The sequence below is a fragment of the Colias philodice genome, chromosome 22 (genome assembly GCF_061535455.1).
Source record: "Colias philodice isolate Cphi_HAF_F1 chromosome 22, ilColPhil1 Martin Lab GWU primary, whole genome shotgun sequence".
In the NCBI taxonomy this organism is placed as follows: domain Eukaryota; kingdom Metazoa; phylum Arthropoda; class Insecta; order Lepidoptera; family Pieridae; genus Colias; species Colias philodice.
Genome location: NC_143107.1, coordinates 823124 through 832289, shown reverse-complemented (window position 1 = coordinate 832289; position 9166 = coordinate 823124). Strand labels below are relative to the sequence as shown.

General features: G+C 30.7%; 2 non-coding genes across 2 annotated transcripts; one reads left to right on the top strand and one right to left on the bottom strand.

Annotated features, from left to right (window-relative positions):
- Positions 1-1167: 1167 nt before the first annotated feature.
- TRNAG-UCC (transfer RNA glycine (anticodon UCC)) lies at positions 1168-1239 on the top strand. Its single transcript has one exon. It is a non-coding gene; the product is annotated as a tRNA-Gly (tRNA).
- A 2144-nt stretch (positions 1240-3383) lies between these two features.
- TRNAG-UCC (transfer RNA glycine (anticodon UCC)) lies at positions 3384-3455 on the bottom strand. Its single transcript has one exon. It is a non-coding gene; the product is annotated as a tRNA-Gly (tRNA).
- Between the last annotated feature and the right edge of the window lie 5711 nt (positions 3456-9166).

The following is a 9166-nucleotide window of genomic DNA, read 5'->3' as shown; positions in this document are numbered from 1 at the left end:
CTTTTTTTATAAAAAATAAATTATTATGATCCCAAAGAGGATTGTTATTTGTTTTTGAATTTAGCGCTTAAAATTGGCGCCAAATGTAGAATAGCAAATTCGCAAATCTTGCTGTGAGAACTGGAAGAGGACAGTTTTGATTTATTAACACTACAATAATATGTTATTATGATTTTAAGAAAAGTCTTTCAGACTTTTTACATTAATTTGACATTTTATGAAACAAATTATTATAAATAGAACCTAATAATATTATTTCTTAAGTAATCTGTAATATAATAACCAATAAATGAGAGCGCTCATCGGTTCTTATGAATTCTACAATAACTTAGCTATCGTATTAGTTTTCTTTGGTATATTACACCCAAAATTGTAATTACGAAATTTATCCTCACATCTATCTTCAGATGAATCCTAACACAACAAGTGCACGTACATCAAACATGTCTATTGCCGAAAATCGCATTAAACAAATAATCATCGCTCCCATTTCAAACGGATGGCTGGCGAAAGTGGGCCATATTCGGGACCCCTGTTATACAAAACCAATGCAAAATCAACCTTACTCATTGTAAATAAAGTATATTTCACACCAGCACGAAATTTAGGTTCTATTTCCTCGCCAAACTAAAGATTTAAATTATATAACATTTTGCATTTCCCGCGTTTATATTCGGTCAAGTATGATGTATGATTTTTGAATCATCAATTTATCGAATCAGGATGTCAGAGTGATAAGTATGTATTACGGGAATGAGGTACCTTTTTATCATAAGAGAATTCGATACTTCATATTCTGAAGTGTTTGTTTGATTGAATCAGCTCATCTCAAGAACTACTGATTTGAATTGAAACATTTTTATTGTGTTGGATAGTGTATTTATCGAGAAAGAACATGTTACTAACTACATAATAGGAGTGGAGCAGCAATGAAATATTTTGCAAAATGAGGAAAATATAATTTTTGTAAGCTTACTTTAATATTTAGTTCAATAGCATTGAATTTTTTTTCTATTCTTTTAAAATTTATCAGCTTTTGTTAAGTTCGCTTCTGTAATTGTAGCTAGTTTAATAGAAGAGTTCTCTATTGTCTCTACATTGATAGTTTTGCACCTGTGTAAATATAAATTTTCAGAATAAAACCTTACTTAAAGATTGGGTGAGCAAGCGTTGGTGGTGTAATGGTCAGCATAGTTGCCTTCCAAGCAGTTGATCCAGGTTCGATTCCCGGCCAACGCACACTTTTTACTCTTACGTAAAATTAGGTACATAATCTGTTGCTTCGGTAACTCATGTAAATTTTTATTTGGTGTGTTCTACCACAGATAATAGGCTATTTGACAGTATAAAAAATAAATTACTTTTTTGTGTAATCCATACAAATATAAGGTTTTTGAAGCGATTTAAATTAATAAATGATATAAATAATAACTTATTTATTTATAAATCGTCGAGAAAAAACATCATATTTTTTAAAATTACCACGTGACCGAAAACATCCATGATTGGCTGCATCTGCCATGACGTCACAGCGGCGTAAATAACAAGTGATTCCAACGTTTACTCACGTCGTTGCTGAATTTCGCTTTTGGTTTTGTTTCTTGTATAACTTATTTCTTGTGATTCAAGGTGTCTGTAATCAGTTTTGTTCTTTATGTGTTATTTTTGTTTGTCATGGAACCTTATTTCGAAAAAGCAGACAGTAGAAAGCTACCTTTAAGTGGACGCTATAATTATTGGCATGTTCTTTAAAAACAACCCAGATTTTTACGCTCCTGAATTGAGAAATGTGAAAACAGCTACGTAAGTTAATATTTCAATCGTCATTCATTAGGTAGGTACCTTTTTAGTTAAATGTACCTACAAACAGGAATCACAATTGCACAATAATTATGAAGTATACATTTTTTAGGTTATGCCCTTTGTTTTTCATTTCAGCCATCCAGTTTATAGGATTGACGTGTTTGTATTGATTATTTTCAATATCAATACAAACACGTCATCATCAATTTATATGTATATCATTATCTTACCTTAAGCAGGTAAGTAATGAGACAATTTATACTATGTATTGCAAATAAAATAAACTGCCTACTAGGTATTCAACACCATACCTTACATCGAAGTGGACTTCACAAAAAAAAAACTGTTTTAATTGATACAATATCTAATAGGTATCACTTGGATTTCTGCGAGCTAACTGCAACCACTTTCTACGCATTTTTATATCTTTTGGAGCACATATAAATAGTACGTCAGGGGTTTTAATAGTTGTATTTCTGCATCCAGGAACTACACACCACCTATAAGAACTCATTTTCTGTTTTTTAAACAGATTAACTTAATTATACTATAATTAAAACAAAAACGAATAATAAGTACTAGGAGCAAGTTGATGTTTACGCCGCTGTGACGTCACCATGGTCGCGAGACGCCATATTCTTCAAAATTGTGTTTTGGCGGCATATTTGAATATCATGTTTTTATTTTCCATTTTCTCAATGAATAACTACAAAAAATTAAGAAACATGTGTTTTGTGTGCTCTATAAACGTATCTTAATAATTTGAGACAGTTTTCAAAACCTTGTCAAATAGCCTATTAAATAGTTTCTAGTTGAACTTTATCCACATTCCAAAGTGAAGGTATCTAAAGAAAAATACTCTTCTTCTTATTCTTTTTTGATTATGACCTTCCCGAAAAATACTCTACTTCAATTATTCATTTCTAAGCTTTACCTAAATCCCTTCAGTATAAATAAATTAACATTTCACTATAGTTATGGAAAAAATAACATTTTCAGTAGCATAATATTGGCTAGGAGCTTTACAATTTCGCTTCGACTTCCTTTTAAATAATGCCCTTGTAAATCTAGCAAATAATACTAAATATTATTTATTTCACACTTCTATACATATGAGATGTAAATATACTCCTCGCCCCTCACACCAAATCCCGCTTAAATTGAGATGACACAATAATTTTATTTTATGATTGTTAAACACGTTGGATTTTGTTTTGTCAATATGCTTCATGCACACAGTAACATGTGTACATACTACATATTCTGTGTAGTATGTGCGTGTATGTGTAAAACATGAAATCGGACAGTTATTTGTATGGAATTTTAAAGTCAGATGATTGTAATGCTACCCTCAATTTGTTTGATATTATGTTGTTTCTTATTTGACATAATATGTCAAGTGATTCTAATTGGAATATTTTTAGAAAGAACTGTTCTGCTTCTAATTCCTGATCCAGAATGTATGTCAACGTCAAACAAACAAAATAATACCGCTTAATAAGAATAACAAGGAACTTTGTAATATATGTAGAGAATTATCTGTTACTTGATAATATTAAAAATAGGGTGTACAAAAAATATGCGTTGGCCGGGAATCGAACCCGGATCAACTGCTTGGAAGGCAACTATGCTGACCATTACACCACCAACGCTTGTAAATTTGATCTAAAATAGACAAATCTTCTTATATATAAAAATGAATCGCAAAATGTGTTGGTAAGCGCATAACTCGAGAACGGCTGAACCGATTTCGATAATTCTTTTTTTATTATATTCCTTGAAGTACGAGGATGGTTTTTATGTAGAGAAAACGTAAATATTTACTTCGGGCGAAGCCGGGGCGGACCGCTAGTTTTATATAATAATGATAATGTCTATTGTAATGAAATGAGTGTTGTATTGAATTATAAAGACTTGTCAACAGAAGAAAGAAAGTTATTTTAAGATCAAAGATACGACAATTTTAACTAATATAGTGCCAATATGCATGTATGTATAAGTAAATAAACTAGATAAACGATGTACTTATTACTAGCTATGTGTATCACCGCGGTAAAAAGTAGTCTATGACACTCTCTAGCCCCCTCAAAAGCCCCCTAGCTATATCCATAGCCAAAAATGTAATGTAATAGATTTCAAATTGTATGTGTAAATTTATGAAATAAATTACATATATTATATATATAATTTGTACTATATCTGGTTCATATAGGATACATTTTACGACTATACATAATCTATACCATATTAAATATTATAAAGCTGAAGAGTTTGTTTGTTTGTTTGAATGCGCTAATCTCGGGAACTACTGGTCCGATTTGAAAATTCTTTCGGTGTTAGATAGCTCATTTATTGAGAAAGACTATAGGCTATAATATATCAACATTCAACACGCTAAGACCAACAGGAGCGGAGCAAAGCGGGTGAAATCGCGGGAAACAGCTAGTATAATATACGGAACTTTTTCTAAAGAACTCCATTCTGTCTGCACGTCACACACAGCGGGCAAGCCATTTGTCATGAGCCTAAACAAACACACGGTATGAAACTATATGTTTATATTAAAGTTTGACTTTGTTTACATTGTGAGTATATTGTCACTTGAGATGCCAGATCGAAATTGATCTAATATTTAAGTTCTGAGTTCTGAAAATATAGTTATGACCTTATAATCTGACTATAAAATGTCTTTATTAGTTTCACTTACGGGTATATAAGTACCGACTTCTTTAAACTGGATTTTGACCCACTTTTAACGGACACATTTAATTCAAACTTTGTTTTTTCAAGGACTTTTCAAGGATCGTTGAGAATTTGACAACTTGACAAAACAATAATTTGTTGAGTTTGTCCTAATAGAAAATAGACCATGAAAAGGTTCTTGAAATATAAGGAAAACATAAAACATTTCGTCACTATAAGGATAACCTTTGAGAAAACCATACTCATAGTAAATAATGCGTGAGTGTTTCTCAAAAGTGCTATCAAAAACAATAAAATGATATCATTAAGATCAAATATAGTGCTTCATTGTTTATGTAGATCACATATTATGATTTGGCAATGAATACAATCTTATGATACATGCAATTCAGTGTACCTGTCCACTGCATAGTTATAAAACAAGCCGTTATTGTCAAAAGGTTATAAGTAAATGTAAAGCAAATCATCTCATCCGTGATTTTCCTTAGCACAGAGTACCTAAAATAAACAATAGATAAAATTATCTTCTTTTGTTTATGGCCTTCCCGATCCCAATGGGGACGGATTCTGCCAGTGTCAAGTATAATGTACGCACAGATCAAAATTGATCGTCTATTTCAATGATTACGGTGATAATGTAGCAACTTGATACTCTGTGCTGAGGAAAAATCACGGAAGAGATTGAGCAGTTCAAATGCGGGATCAGTCTTACGATAGATAAAATTCTCTGATGATCCGTCCAAAACTTGACATTGGCAGAATCCGTCCTCACTGGGATCGGGGATTGCCAAAATATAAGAAAGAGAAGAAGTAGAAGCCTCGTATTCATGGTAAACATTTGTTGATCAACAGTTGATGAACAATGTTGTGGAGTGGAAACTATTTAATTTTTGATGCTTGAGAGCATTTAAACATGCGTTATCAACTCTGAAAAACGTCGTGTTGTGATAAGCAGAAAGCGGAACTCTGAACAATTTAAACTTAGCTAGATAGTTGAATCTAATACAATTCAATATTCATAGAGGCAAGCGATAAATATATAAATAAAAGATCTTCTTACTTTTTCATCTTATTATTTTCAAATGTATATATGTTTCAGCATAATATCTGAATATTTCCTCGCAAAGAACGTTCTCACAGTTAATTATTTTCCCAGGGAACCTTAAAATATTGTCTGTCTGGCAATTGATAGGAACTCGGTGTTTTTAATGGTGCAAGTTATGTTGTGTGTTTAGAACGATACCCACGTACAAGTGTGGACATTCTTGTGACGTTTACACTTTACTAGTGATGTGCTTTTTCGATAAAATCAAAATTTTTAACAGTAATTGAAAGAAATTGTTCGATAGAAATGCGAAAATTTATATGAATCATCAGGTTTTGAATTTGGCTTTGAAATGTCGGTTTACTGTTCAAATGTTTTTTTGAAGTGTTTGAAAGACAAATTTTCATTTCCTTAAATCTTAAAGTGGGTAGAAATTTCTATAATTTATGTGAATGCACCAATTTTTCCATACATACGTATATTTAATTCAATTACAAAGAAATCTCACTATTATCAGTCAATCTTTTAGATAGATACGATATTACGCAGATAGATAAATATGAATGGTTTACGTCGAAATTAATTGATTAGATTTTATACTTAATCAAAGCTATTATGTATTTGATCCTTGTCCTGCATTAATTAATAACAATACAAAATAAACCATTATTAATTTTGCATACTGAAAATTAATTTTTTGCTAGTTGGTATATTATAGTACATGGTTATTGGTTATATTAAGCAACTTATTTAGCGATCATTAATTTAAAAACATATATATTTTTTTTACAAATTACGTTTTAGTTACATTTTTATGTAACAATAAATCTCTAGGTACATACGAATACAACAATAAGAAATAACCAAGATAATATCCACAATATTTAAAAAAATCGATAAGAAATCACATCACTATATTATTATCTACGATTCCCCTATCCCGCGTAAATCCGAACCGATAACATAGTTCCTCACACTTCTACCGAGACATTGTTCGCGGTTTTTATTTTGTATACTTTATCGGTTTTTTAAAAAAGCTCCAAAAGTAAAAATAATAAAGAATATGTTATGTATATTGTATAATCAATAGTGTATAGTTCAAATTAAAGGTTATATTGATTCCTGTCGCTAAAAGAGAAGAACTTGGTAGTCATTCAAAATCTTGTCCATTTATATTTAAAGTTCTAACAAATAAATAAATTTTTTTAGATAATAATATGTTTACCCGCACTTCACAGGAAATTATTGAAATGCGAATTAAACTTTTTTTTAAATATGTTTGTTGTTCATTCGCAAAATCACTCAACCGATTTACTCCTAATCATACACGGCGCAGTCCTGAAATATTTGCTTGTTTTAATTTTTATAAAACAACTACTTTGTTAGTTTTGAATTGAAAATACGCAGGAACTTAACAGGTTGCTCATAACTCCTAAGTTTCATACGCGTATGTTTTATAACATTTTTCTTCGAACGTTAAACGTTGTGTCATTGTTTGCAATCCTTTTACTGCATTTACTGGAATACTGTATTCGTTAGTGTTCAGATGTTCTCAAACTTATATTATCTTTTAAAAAGTAGAATAACTTTCCAAAGTCAATCAAAATTACTACCTTAGAAGAGCTTTTAAGTCAGGTTCAATTTATTTGATTATATCGCGTCTTTAATTATTTCTGTGTATACATTGTTTTATGGAAGTTTATAAATAATTTGAAACATACACTTTACATTCAGTATACACATGTACTTCCTATAGATTAATATGCTATAGGTACTATTATTGCTCGGCACACAACCATTTTTTCAGTGTAACATTTCAGTATAAGTATAAGAAAGAATTGGAATCCTAATCCGCTTTCATTAACTATATTTTATACCGTTTTCTGTAAAATTCACAATGGGGGTGTGTTTGTTAAGTTTGAGAAACACTTTCTAGACTGAGTACTAGTGTAAACCATAAACTTTGTAGTCTATGAATAAAACAAATACAAGCAAACATGATTTTAAAGGTCATAAATTTCACGTCGCGTACCTATATAAAAATATCAAACTAACATCACATGGAGCTTTGCTATGGAGAATTACAATGATTTCCCGTCTCAATAGTTGATCGATAAAAATAAAAATGAGCGTGTCTACCGAGCACACGTGTCAGAAGTGAAACTTCTTTCGCAAGATTCAAAGATACAAAAATCGTCGCCGATTTATTATTTTTTATTTTTAGGTATATTACCTAGTTGTGTACAAGTGTCGGGTGATTTTTTACTTTTATCTTGAAGTGAAACTTCTTTAGGCGCGTTGAGAGTAAAATTACAAGGTCGCGTCATGGAAATACCGTCACGTCATGTAGTAAGTTTCAATCCAATATAACATATCTACTTATGACCACATTCCATAGTAATTAATCAATATTAGTTCCACACATGACACCGAAAATCAATTTAAAAAGAAAACAAATAGACAAATTTCTCGGTATCTATAGGAAACTTTATTTAGTATTGAGTTACACGTTCCTACTTCCTACTTTATTGTATGTATTTTATGTTTAAATGGACGCTATTTTGAGCTTTTTACGTTTGTAATAAGGTATATAATAGCGTGTTTGAATTGTTATGTTGGATGCATATAAATGATTTATTGTATGAATGGGCATTTAAATAGAACGTGTTAAAAATTTTAAGGATTTTACAGCGGTTTCTTTTAGACATTGATTTAAAGGACACGTCATGTGTTTGTCAAATTTAGTGTATATTAGGAAGAAGTAGTTTTTTGCTGTTGTTTTAATTATAGGTAATAAATAATAATAAAAAAAAATGTGTGCGTGTACTAGTGTACACACGTAAGAAGTGAAACTTCTTTATGACTTTATTTTTCAAAAAATAATTTACTATATCCAACTTTACAGAAATACGTCGAATCACGCGTGGTAGGGATAAAAAAAAGATGGCGCGTAACGAAAAACAACCCCGATAAAGAAGTTTCACTTCAATTAGTATGATTTGATATTTAGGAAGCTATTACATTGCTAACCGATAGGTACACGATACATAATAATATCTGTCTATAAATATTTCTTAGTTCTTGATGTATAAATGAAATGAAATGAATACTCTTTATTGTACACACATAGAAATATAATTTGTTACATGGTTGAGATGATACATACTTATAAGATGTTAAAGAGAGATGTATAAATTACCAACACTGTAACATTTTTTGACTTCTTGCATTATATTTTGAAGTTGACAAAGTTATGATTAATATTCATCACAGGTATTTTTTATTTGTCATTATTATTGCACTTCTCAATACGTTTTTGTTTAGGCGCCATATTGTCTGCTTGACTTTTATCTCGTGAAACAAAAAAGCACGTGTTACACTTCCCCAAATCTCGAATAGGGACCACACATTCGGTTCGCGTGTCAAAAGTGCCAGGCCAAATTACCCTCCCAGATATGGTGACTATGGTTTCTATTTTAACTGGACAAAAAATAAAAAAAATAATTGTTTTCGTTCACCTGTGTTAAATCATTATATTATAGCTTTAAATTACTATGGAACGCAGCATACAAATAATAACGTAGCTTGCACACAATAAAATTAAATTGCATTGAA